Here is a 12,135-nt window from a genome sequence, read left to right as displayed (position 1 = left end):
ACCCAAATCCCCAAAATTCCTAAGCCTGATGCCAGGAATACTCAATGCTAGGTAACTATAAAATACACATTTATTACAAAAGATTAACAGAATTTACTCTTATTATACAAAATGATGGTTAACACAGAATGCTCATTTATTATTAGGACAAATCACAAGAGTGTACCTAACTATGATCCAATGATGAAATTATTTCATTCTAGAATACATCCTGAGTTTCATATACCTATGTTCAAAGACTTTTAGATAGAATTAAATGTCACATGAAATAATTTCTACAATAGGGATTCACCAGGGCTGCTACTCTTATTACTAAAACCACTGGGTACTTCAGGTTGTAGAACAATACAGGAAGAAGCAGCTTACAATACATTCTGTTTATCAGTGAGGTTAAATCACTAACCACCAAGAAACACTTGTATAGCACTTTATGCTTTTAAAGGGATATCTCATAGAAAATATATGATAACTAAAATGTATCTAGACCTTTCTCTCCAGCTGCTTCCTTCACACATTATAAACCATCTCACATTCAAACAAGTATTTTAAGTTAAGCAAAGAAGATATTACTACACCATCACAGATAATGATGCTGCATCTTAAAGAATACATGATTGCCAAAGTTCACACAGCTGTTAAATGACAGAGCAGAGACTAAATTTTGGAGTGATGGACAGATCACCTGCCTCTCTTCCACATGCCAGCTCTACATCAGTGAACTGACAGGCTTGGATTTTGTGCGGGCAATGTGATCAAAGGGAAATTATTTGATGACATACCAGACATATATCCCATCTTGGTAGCTGGCCCGCAGTGAGAGTTATTTCATCTAATGATACACATAGTAGAAAACCCATAGTTCTTGCCCAAAAGGCAAACTGGTTATTAAAAGTTAAGCTTCATACTAAGCCATAACCCAGACTGTTTAATTTATTTAAAAGTTCAGGGGCAAACATAAAAGAAAGGCAAAGGCACACCTATCTCAAGGGGTTTGTTCCCCCTTCTAATCTCAGTATCTAATCTCAGTATCTAAAATAACAATTTCAAAAAATGTTATCTTAACTTATTGTACTAAACCAATGATCTCTTTCAAGCATTAATTTTTTATTATTTTTAACTTAGTGAAATGTTTCTAGGATTTATTAACTATCTACTCAAAAATGGTGTGCCTACTATGAATCATTAATTGTATTTTATATATAACATAGTAGCTAATGTGTTTTGAGCTATTAACCAAGTACTGTGCGCTCTAGGTTATTTCCATTAAAAAAAAATCATACTGAAAACTCAACTATGGTGTAAATACAAAAAAACCTTACCTCTATAAATATGGAAATGAAGGTACTGAGGATTACTTAACAAATTAGAACTACACTATTCACTATCTTCTTGCAAATCTCAGAGTTTCCTGCAAGGAAAGAAGGGATTCTTAATAATCTGGAAGCAAATGCTCTCAACAGAAAATACAATGGAATAACAGGTTGCCCTTTGTTTAGATTGGAGTTGTTCCAAAGCTATTATCCGGAGCCCCTGTCAATAAAAGCCACAGCTTCTAATGTTCTGGGCAGCAGCCTCATTTGGAGGTAATTGGGCTCTCTTGAAACTTACATGAAGATGTATCATCATGACTATTCTGAATGCCTTTGCCCTACTTCCTAACTCTTACAAGTAACATGTTAGTACTGTTTGGATTAATAAAACAGGACATTTCCGGAGTGAGAGGGCAACTTCCTTTTTCAATATTAGAAGTAACTACTGCTGAAGACAACCAGTGTGGGAGAGAATGAGTGTGGTACTGAATGTGTCTTTAAAATTATCTTTCCCAATTCCCTTATTCAACAGATACGAACATGGGGGCTTTTCTCCCCAAGTGGTCCAAAGGGAAGAACGCAGCTGTCAGAGCCAGTCAGATGAGGGTTTGAACCCCAGAAGTTATTACTAATACATCACGAGGAGTTGGTTTCTTCATCTATAAAATAATCTCACACCAAAGTAAAATGAAGCAGTGCATTTAGCGCACTTAGCAATATGTTAGCACATAGTAGGTACTCAGTGAGTCCTTCTTCAGTCCACAGTATCTGTTCCTCCTTGCCCAAGGCAGAGGCCATATTGGGACCCTGCTTTGACTCCTCTAAAACTTCACAATCCGTACAAAGAAAAAAGGTCGTAAGTATCTTGTGCTTGAGGTTTTTATTGGTCATGATTTAGATATACGTGAGCATTAAGTAGCTTCCTATAACATACTGAAATTCCAACCCACGCCAAGAGATAGCATAATGATCTAAGGAATGCGAAGACAAGTTAAGAAAACCAAGGAGACTCAGTAAGGTATGGGGAAAATGAAACAAGTCAGAATCACAGTGGTGAGGAGTGGAATTCCATATAAATGGTATCAGTATCAAAAGCCAGAAATAGATCAAGGAGAAATAGAAACTAAAATAACCCATTGTAGTGGCTATAAAGTCAGTGGTGACATTGAAGACAGAAGTTCCAGAGGTGGGGGTAAGAAACTGCAGCCAGTAAGAGGATATCAAAAGAAAAATAAGTGCAGGATAAGCAAAATTAATGGAAACACCTGCACATTTGAAGTGCACAGCAATAGGGAGAAAAATCAAACAATAACCATGTGTGGAAGAAAGATCAAAGTGGGAAGCTAAGAACTCAGACTCTGAAAACCAGACTGCCTGGAGTCACATCCCAATTCTGCCAAGTTATAGCTGTGTGACCTTAGGAGAATTAGTTACCTTCTGTGTGCCTCAGATTTCATACCTGTAAAGTAAGGATAAAAATAGTATCTGCCTCACTGGGCGTTATTCTGTTGGCTCTATCTCTTTATTTACAAGGGGCTAGAAGTCTATAAATTATGTTTTCCAAACTCCCTTTCCAAACAGCTTCCCATAATTGGTCAAGGGAAAGACTGGCAGGAAAGTGCAAAATGATAGAAAAAGGCCTTTGCTTCCTATTTCTGGTGCTGCCTCCAAAAGCAGCAGCATCTATGGTGGTTCCAAAGCAGCGGAACCAATGAAGACCACCAGTGAATCTACAGAGCATGCAGTTTATCCAGCAGCTGTCAGGTCACATGCAATATCCTCTTCTTTTTGCTCCTTCAACATTCACCTACATACATTCTCCTTCTGCTCCAACATATACCCCTCCCAAGACACAATTTTTCTTTTTGTTCCTCAAGTCCCTCCAACACCACTGTGACCAATTCCTTGTATTAAATCCTTCTGTGCTTAAAACATCTAATGCCTTTTATTTTCCTGATTGGATACTAACTGATAACATCTACTTCTTCCGGTTGTTGTGAGAACTGAGTTGTGTTTTTTTTTTTAAAAAAAAAAAAAAAAAAAGGAAAGTGCTTATTAGATCAGTACTTGGTCCCTAGAAGGCACTTTATAAATGTTCACAGTTGTTACTCTCCAAGTATCTTAAAATGCACACATGTCAAAATCAAGCTCCTTATCCCCTACACAGACTATAATTTTTCAAATGGTCCCTTTACCTGGGCTCCAAATCTAAGTCTTCTTTCTTCACATCAATAAGCAGAATGGGTGGTGGGGGGGAGTGGAGGAGGAGGGACATAGGTTCTCATTTCAGGAAACCCTCCCAATCCCCCTTCACCAGGTGTAAACCTTTATTATTTCTTATGACATGGAGAGTAATGTCTCTCCCTACCCCTCCACCCCCACTCCACCTATATGCTTGAAGGCTCTAGCTCATCCTATACTGCCCCAAGATCATTTTTCTAAAGGGGGGAGGGTAAAAGTCTCCTACCAAGGCAAAACCAGCAGTAGTACCCACAACCATGAGCCCATTCAGTCACATAAAAGGCCTTCCTGAAGTCAACCCACACCCACACAACTTTCTTAAATGTAGCTCCTACTATACTGCTTCCTACTTGTATCCCCAAATGTCATACCCAGCCACCTCAGAAATCCTTGGTATTCCCCAAATTCTCTGCCTTTTGGCTCTCTATCTTTCAAAAACTAATTCCCCTGGATGAAATGCCCCCGTGCCCCACCTCCACTAGAACCCTTGCTAGATCCTTTCCACCACGATCAGAACTAACCTCTCCAACTCTTTCCTAGCATTTCACCAAGCCAATACTATTATAATTTACCCCTGTATCCTTACTGGAGTCTAGGATTTAATACCCCTTAAATGCCCTCCACATAGCAGAACTTCCCAATATAGAAAGTGAACACTGTTAAGATATATCGATACCTCCATTCTTGGGGCATCTGTTATAGAAGGGGGCCACCAGCTCACAGGATAGAAGTCTTCACACACTGACCCACAGAAGCTTTTCTACAGTTACAAATCTATCTACATGTACTACACAAAATATTTTTTCTGTGTGCTATGAAATAAAAGAAACTCTGCAACATCTAGCTCACCCTCCTGGACACAAAATATCCCTGGTCTTCCACCAGAGCTCATGAAACAGAACTGCTTCTCCATTCCTAAGTTTTCACTGGCAACATTCCCTATTATATAAGAAGTCACAGAAAAATTAAAATGAAACTAGTGACTCACTTATTTACAACCTTTTTTCTTAAATTTTGGAATGTGAATACAAGAAAGTTAATGAATGGACAGTGTAGGGTAAGGAAAAATGTCAGGCTTTTCTGCCCTCCCGCCATCATCTATCCTGATGGCGGGAGGGCAGAAAAGCCTGATACCTTTTACCTTACCCTACAGACAGTCAGATCTTTAAAATGTATGAAGAACATATATTCAAGACTCATTTGTATTTATAAATGTTAGATTTTATTTTGGGCCATTAAACACATAATTGGATTCAAAGACAATCAATTGGAATTCAGAACACAAGTCTTCCACAGTCTTCCTCCAGGGGGGAAATTGTGGTTAGTTTCTTAGGCTTCCCTTTGTTACAAATAGTATAAAACAATGCTCTTTCAAATAAGAACAGTTAAATCCTGGTGCCTGGAGGGGGGATGAGGGGACACTATGGATCAGGCAATGCATGACTTTTTCAGAGATTCTGAAGGGAATCTTCAGGACCCTTCTAACGGCTTAAAAGGCTGGAGATAGTACTACCTGCTTTATTCTGAAAGTCTACAAACTTGCATTTTCCTTGTTAAAGTTTCACCATTGTAATTACCCTTTGCATCAGCTATAGTTTAATCACAATTGAAACAACAAAGGTGAAAGGCTGGAAAATTAAGGGGTGGAAATGTAAATAGTGGAGTCAAAGAGGACATACAAAAAGGTAGGACTAAGCTTTAGGCAATGAATGAAAGCATGACTATGAAAAGAAAAATATCCAGGAGGTTCCAAAAAAGAGTCAAGAAATTGAGGAAGCAAACTTCCTATATCTGCCACAAGGGGGCGCAAACAACCACAAACAGCTTGGTAACTCCTTAAATAGGAAGAGTTAACTTTGGAATTAAAAAAGGTCCTGGATTAAAAAAAAAAAAAAAATACAAGGTAATGTTTCCCAAACTCACAGATACTGGTCCCTGAAAAGATGACCATGGCCAACAGTGAAATTACAAAAACACACTTTTGTTTTTATAAAGCTAAATTTATTCTTTTAAGAGAGCAATATTCTAGGATTTTGTTTTGGTATTAAAATGCCTTTAATTTTTTTTAAATTATATCAAAATATTGTTTATTTTAAAGTTTAATGATTGTATGTGTCCATTTTAAAGTATAATTACCACATGTGCCAGTTCTGGGCCTATTCCCACAGACGTTTTCTTTGAGAGTTCGTATCTCTCAGGAGAATTGACTGCAGATATCGTTTGCAGGTTTTTTCCTAGGTTCAGCCCATGGGAAGCACTGGTGGAGAACTAGCAAGTAGGAGGAAGGCATGAGCCAGAATATCTCTCCTGCCTTCTCTTCCTCAGGCAGGGCTGAATTGCATCCATGGGCCCTGCTCCTACCCGGAGATTCCGATCTCCTCGACACCCATAACCCTACCAACTTGTTGTAGTATTCTCTCCCTGGTGTTGTTAATCTCTAAATTAGCTCACCATCCTATTTTGCTATTTCATCTCCTCCATCTCCTGGGTAGGCCCTAACCAGCATAAGCCAGTGGTTCTGCATATATTATAATCATGTAAAGGACTAATTAAAATCCAGATAGTAGGCCACACCTTCAGAGTTTCCCACTCTGTACATCTAGTAGAGCCCCAAAATGTGCTTTTCTAAAATTTGCTAGGTGATGCAGACAACGCTGAATGAGGGACCACACTTTGAAGACTACCAAAATAGTAAAAAACAAACAAGCAAAGAACTGACCAACCTATATTGGTCCTAAAATATTTTTTTCACTAGACAATAAAATCCAAAATGCACTTTGAAAGCACAAGGAAATCCACCCTTCTGCCTTCACATGAAAAGTCAAACCTTTCAGACATTTTTCTTTTATTATTGCAGAGGCCAATAAGCTTTTAAGAAATTATTTTTTTAAGTAAAATATTTTAGCAGTCATTGTATGCTTTATCTGGAAATAAAATCTCCATTTTAAATATAACCAATCCACTGAAGTTTTCTATGAAATTACACTCTTACTGTTATCAAAAGTAACAGGTGAAATTGATTAATACATTTAACCTAAAACACCAACTGTTATTTCAATAAATTACTGATACATTTTACATCATAAAATAAATGCACTCAGTCTTCAAAATCTGGTGCATATTTTAAACTCCCACCACATCTCCATTCAGGTTAGTCACATTTCAAATTCTGGCTAATGACTTCACAAATACAGTTGAACAGAAATTCACCAGTCTCTTAGAGAACACTGATCAATCAGCATTTGGTAATGTCCTGCTACAGTGCTATTTTCAAAAATTACTTGTGAATATTTAATAATTTAAAGCTTTAAACCTTTGTACTGTTCTCAAGAACTTAGTTACAAACTAAATTAACATTTGATTCTTGCCACCTAATATATTAAAACGAAAAAGGCTCTCAAGAGAATCCCATTGTAAACATGTAAGCTACCATCGCTGCTATTTTACTTGAAGTCCCAAAGCCAACAGTACCTCCACTTGCCTTTCTCTAGCCCAAGGGAAGACGTAGCAGCCACTGTGGGCCTCCACTAGTCCCCAGGCTAAGGAATTCTCTCATCTCCTGGGCTTGTGAGCAGGGAGTCAAGTCATAACTACCAACCAAATCCCCAAACTGAAGTATCTGGTCCTTTGACAGGGGAAACTGATGTAACCTGATCACTTTACACTATTCAAAAGCAGCACAGTTAACTCAATAGGGCTAGCAGAACTGGAACAAAGAAAGATGATTTTCATTTTAATGTGCTTAAAATATTATTTCAAAACTAAATTAAAAGCAGAAGGAACAAATCAGCTTGAGGTATTATCTTTAATTCTTTAAGAAGTGTAGAATGAACCAAAAACACTGCTGAGGGGAGCAGCGGCCCCGCTCTGTCTCTAGTGAATTCGCTCACCCTCCCGCACCTCTGACCCATACCCAAGTTCTTGTACAAATAAAATAAATCTTAAAAAAAAAAAAAAAAAGATGTGTAGAATGAGAGCCTCCCTGGTGATTCATGGGTTAAAGTCTAAGCACTATCAAGCTATCACCAGCCACCGCAGCAAGAGTTCAATCCCCAGCCAGGGAGCTAACCCACATGACACAGCAGACCTCTCCTGTCTCTCCTGCTACTCCTCTCAGCAGTGTATTTCAGTGGATCCGCCTGTTCTGCTCCCCACTCTGTCTCTAGTGAATCATCACCTCCTCCCCCTACCTCTGGCTTAGACCCCTGTTTTTATATGCAAATTAAATAAATATATTTTGTAAAAAGATGTATACACTGAGACCAGATAACCTGTATACAAAATTGAAGTAAACTACAAGAGCTTTTATTTTCAGTAGAAAGTTGGAGTACAACATTTATTGCCTTTAATTAATACAATTGACGATCAAAATAGAAAACAAGAATGAGGTATATAACAAGTTACTCAGTACAGAGGTAGACTATAAATCATAAACTTGGTGTTTTGAGAAACTCCTCTAAATTATCCTTACTATTTGAAATCCATACTTTGGGACTGGTTTAGTCAAGAATCCAGTGATGTATGAATTTAAATTATACCCTGAAGAAATGCTAACAGGACTATAACACCAAACAACCTCTAAGCCCCTCAAAAATAATGGACTACTCTTTACATGTCAGAAAGTGAGTTTTCCTTTGCACATAAACTCTTGCCATAAGCATAAGTGTACTTGTGTGTATGTGCAAAAGTAGTGAGATAATTACATACCTTTGGGACTTAAATACATCGGGTGTCACATCATACCTTAGGCATATAGTTATTTCATTTTGAACCATTCACTCCAGAGAGTAATTACTCATTCCATAACTTGGTCATAAAAAGCAGCGCTTATTCAGTATTTCAGCAATTACATGCCATAGGTGGATTTTTATGTTATTTTTGTAAATCAGATAATCAAAACATGTATTTTAATAAGTTAAAGTGCTAAAATGATGACAAGTTATAAAGACTTCCTAAGTTTTTAACTTGTGACAAGTCTACAGTCTACATAGTAAGCTGAAATTGTTACAGATAGAGCCAGCTATAAAGTTGAGCCCACAAGCAGTTCACTAATTGGAGAAGGTATGATGGTAGAAGAATGAGATCACAAGAAAGTAAGTCTAATGATCCATGTCTCATAAGACAAGACAGTGCCCTGACTTTATTTACACTTTGTATTAGCCAATTAGGTTGTACATCCTTATACTGCCTGTGCCCAACTGAAAAAACAAGGGTCTTGGCATCTCAGCCTATTGGATTAAATAACTGCCATAAATGCTCCTGTACAGTCTCTCATGGTTACACACACCAAGGAAAAAGGGAAAGACCTTGGATGTTGCCTGCAAAAACACATCTAATTGAGTTTCCTAACAACAAAAAGAAATGCAAAGGAAATGTGAAGCTTTTTCTAAGTATTACACAGGTCTTTAGACTATGTAATTCAGTAGTAAGAGATGGTTTGGAGCACTTCAGCAAACTGCTGAATCTCTCCATCAATAGGACTGCTAACACAACCAACCACTACCCAAAGGTGCATGTCAGTAACTGCTGTGCAAACCTCAACTGGCTCACGCAGCTTCTATTATACTACTCTTCTCTTTGAAGTATCTTATATATGCCTTGCCCTCGAAGCTCCCACTAAAATCATTCTTTTTCTCATGATAAAGAAACTGTTCCAAGCCAAACTTAATGTTATCAAAATGTTATAACAGAAACTCTATTTTTTAAAAAAGTTGAGCAAAGAAAAGTCATACTCAGCATAGTATCAGCTCCAAAAAGCAAGAAGGTATATATATGGGTTATACATCTATTACTACAATCAAGAATAAAGAAAGAAAATACAAAACATTACACACTGGTTCAAAGGTCAGGGAGCTGATTTTGAGAGGTGTCATAGATCAAGGAGGTCTCTGAATGGCAGGAAGTCAAGTTGCCCCTAGAACTGTCTAAACATGTTTAAAGGTGGCACAGTGAAAGGACGCCACATGAGAACCAAGAGGTGTGGGTGTCCAAGTCTAGCACAGTCTGGCTGGGTATGCTAGGACAAATGACTTAGCATCTCATGTCTCAGTTTCCTTAGGCACAAAAATGAAAAAAAATAGTACCTTCTCCTTCAAGTTCATATGAGGCCTGGAGAGATCATGCTTGTAAAGTATAGAACTGATAGTCAAAAGGCAGTAGTATTATGAACTCCAAATATATAAAATACCACATGAATACAAGTTTCAAATTATACTTACCCTCAAATTCAAGTTTTCCCAAGATCACCTCAAAGGGACAAAATTTTATATGGCATATACCCGACTGATATCTCTTATATGCCGTATTCATTCTAGCCCGCTACTTCTGAGTTCAATGAAATCAGGAATCAAAGATTAGAATGATTTGCTTTAAGTGACAAAAAGCTCAAGCACTGGCAAAAATGTAAAGTGATGAATAGGAAAAAAAGCTGCATGAAGCCTTGTTGGGTGATCCACAGTGACCATGCACAGGAGCTCTGGCCAAGACTAGTGCCCTGCCCGCCATGGTGGATCCCAGAAAAAGAAGAAAGAAGAGAACTGACCTACACTCAGGCAAGACTCTCCTGCTCTAACTATAAGCCCTACATTCCTCTTGAAACCTTTGGCTATTTGGTTTTTGCCAGGTAACACATGGCAAAATCAACTTCTCAGTCCTTGTGCGATAAATCCAATTACCAATACAACTGACCTTGATAAGGAACCATCTCAAATTCTTCTAAGAAAGTCCCTCTAACAACAGAGACAAATAAAAATGTGCCTTTGGGAAAACTGAGAGTGGCCCAAAGTGGCCACAAACACAAAACTTGGTTAAGTTTTTCAAACACATTCTTTGACGGGTACAGAGTAATGGGACGACTAAGTAAAGGCTGTATCTCCTCCAAAGAGTTAGAAAAATACTTCCAAAGTAAAACACCACACTCTTTCTTCATCCATTTATTCAACAAACTTTTTGAGAGTAAGCTATGAGCAAAGGACTGTACCAGGAGCTGTGGATACAAAATTACACATACACAACCTAATGGGGAGACATCTAAACACACACACACACACACACAGACACACACACACACACACACACACACACACACCAGAAACTATGATTAGGGTTGCCAAGAGATTTCTCTTAGCCCATGCTGACAATTAAGACATGAACCAGGCAATGTGCATTCCAAGCCTACAAAAAAAAAGAAATGAGAACAAAAGGCGTTACCAGGGCAGCTTGGAGGCACCTGGTGGGCAAGGGAGAAATAAAAGGCAACAGCCAAATGATGGTCCAGACCAGACAGTCCTTTGCATACCCATGAATGACTTGAGTCCTCTGAGCAAAGGGAAGCCACTGGAAGTTCTGCACAGGTAGAGTATAGTTATCAGCCTCGCTACAATTCAGATTGCTAAGAGTGACTCCTGCCTATCCAAAGTTGACAAATGATCATAATATTTTTTTTTTATAGAGGCATGTTTTATTTATTTATTTGTTTGTTTGTTTTGTTTATACATGCACTGGGTACAGTCAGAAGCGTGGGAGGGTGAGAGAATTCACCAGAGCCAGAGCGGGGAGCAGAGCAGGCAGAAGGACCAAAGTACACTGCTGAGGGGAGCAGCGGGCGGCAGGAGAGGTCTGCGCGCCATGTGGGACCCTCCTCCTGGTGGCCGGGGAGCAGCTGGGGATCGAAGGGATCGAACCGGCGCCTCCGAGGCCGCAGGCAGCTTCGCAACCCAGCGCTCAACCGCTGCGCCACCGGGGAGGACCCATAATACTCTTTCACAAGTCTAATGTGTATGCATACACAGAGAGCATATTAAAGTTCTACGGTAATATTAGAAGTGAGGAAAGGAATTTAATGGACCTTTCACTAGATAGCTAGAAAAGAATACAGAGAGGTAATTCAGGTCACAGTCATAATAAAGATTTCTGGGGCAAGAATTGATGAGATCCGGGCCTCCCTGGTGGCGCAAGGGGTTGGGACGCAACCTATGAAGCTGTCTGCAGCCTCTAGCATGAGTTCAATTCCCGGCCGGGGAGATATCCACATGACTTGCCCGCTGCTCCCCTCAGCAGTGTACTTTAGTCGATCTGCCTGTTCTGTTCCCCACTCTGTCTCTGGTGAGTCCTCTCACCCCCCACACCTCTGGCCTGTACTCCAGCTCTCCTATGCATAGGTGGATAAATCTTTAGAAAAGGAAAATTGATGAGGATCCCCCAAAATTAGAATTCAAGAGAAACACGGGCTGGTGGGGTGGGGGGCAGTTCCCGGTGGTTCAGGGGTTAAAGTCTCAGTGTTATCAAGCTATCACCAGCCATTGCAGTTTGAGTTCGATCCCCAGCCAGGAAGCTAACCCACATGGCACAGCAGACCTCTCTTGTCTCGCCAGCTGCTCCCCTCCGCAGTGTATTTCAGTACATCAACCTGTTCTGCCCCCCACTATCTCTGGTGAAGCCTCTCACCCCCACCCCCGCAACCTCTGGCTTACACCCCAGGTCTTATATACATGAATAAATAAAAATATTTTTAAAAAAGAGAAAGAGTTAAGATTCAGTTCATCACAAAATCTTAAAATTTCACATACACTATCTTTCTGAATAC

General features: G+C 39.3%; 1 protein-coding gene across 3 annotated transcripts in view; it reads right to left on the bottom strand.

Annotated features, from left to right (window-relative positions):
* The window catches only part of ZSWIM6 (zinc finger SWIM-type containing 6), a 176,275-nt gene that overhangs the window by 146,786 nt on the left and 17,354 nt on the right, over positions 1-12,135 (bottom strand). For 2 of the 3 annotated variants that reach the window (XM_037529512.2, XM_037529511.2), the window contains exon 1: positions 1,320-4,581. The exons of the other annotated variant lie outside the window; for it this stretch is intronic. The gene's annotated coding sequence lies outside the window, so the exon portion shown is untranslated. Of the gene's footprint in view, positions 1-1,319; positions 4,582-12,135 lie in introns of those variants that run through there. 3 annotated transcript variants of the gene reach the window in all.

This window comes from Talpa occidentalis, unplaced genomic scaffold, assembly GCF_014898055.3.
Source record: "Talpa occidentalis isolate TD23 unplaced genomic scaffold, MPIMG_talOcc4v2.1 talOcc4.6, whole genome shotgun sequence".
Taxonomy (NCBI): domain Eukaryota; kingdom Metazoa; phylum Chordata; class Mammalia; order Eulipotyphla; family Talpidae; genus Talpa; species Talpa occidentalis.
This window is presented reverse-complemented; position numbering and strand designations above follow the sequence as displayed.